Source organism: Frankliniella occidentalis, unplaced genomic scaffold (genome assembly GCF_000697945.3).
Source record: "Frankliniella occidentalis isolate FOCC.00 unplaced genomic scaffold, Focc_3.1 Scaffold26, whole genome shotgun sequence".
Taxonomy (NCBI): domain Eukaryota; kingdom Metazoa; phylum Arthropoda; class Insecta; order Thysanoptera; family Thripidae; genus Frankliniella; species Frankliniella occidentalis.
Window position 1 is genome coordinate 1,292,565 of NW_026267156.1, and position 529 is coordinate 1,293,093.

Sequence of the window (529 nt, forward strand, 5' to 3'; positions counted from 1 at the left end):
AGAGCGAGAGAGAGCGAGAGAGAGCGAGAGAGCGAGCAAGAGCGAGAGAGCGAGCAAGAGCGAGCGAGCAAGAGCGAGAGAGAGAGAGCGAGAGAGAGCGAGCGAGCGAGAGAGAGAGAGAGAGAGAGCGCGAAAGACCGAGAAGGACAGAAGGTGCGGAGGAGAGGGAAATAGGAAACCGTCTGGGACCGGGGGTGGCGCGAAGCAAAGATGACGATGATGAGCGAGAAGAATGCTCAAAGAATTTGCAATGAAAAGCATCAGCAATGGAAAGAAGGAGCGCCGGCCAAAGGAAGCGCAAACCAGGTAGTGAGGGGGGGGGGGGAGACTCACCCAGGTGGATAACATGGTGCGAGGCCCACGAGGCCCTTTCAGAAGGAAGCAGCATTCGGGAGAGAGAGGGAGGGAGTGAGAGAGAGAGAGAGATGAAGGGGGGGGGGGCGTGTGAAGGCGGCGGTGTGATTCCACACAGGTCCACGCCCCAGATGCTGCGCTGTGCGCACCTCTCGGCGTCGAACCCGGGAGAGGA

General features: G+C 59.7%; 1 protein-coding gene and 1 long non-coding RNA gene across 2 annotated transcripts in view; both read right to left on the minus strand.

Annotated features, from left to right (window-relative positions):
- LOC113203033 (uncharacterized) overlaps positions 1 to 529 on the minus strand; it is a 236,033-nt gene that overhangs the window by 127,051 nt on the left and 108,453 nt on the right. The gene's annotated exons all lie outside the window — the stretch shown is intronic.
- The window catches only part of LOC127749012 (uncharacterized), a 103,708-nt gene that overhangs the window by 41,888 nt on the left and 61,291 nt on the right, over positions 1 to 529 (minus strand). The gene's annotated exons all lie outside the window — the stretch shown is intronic.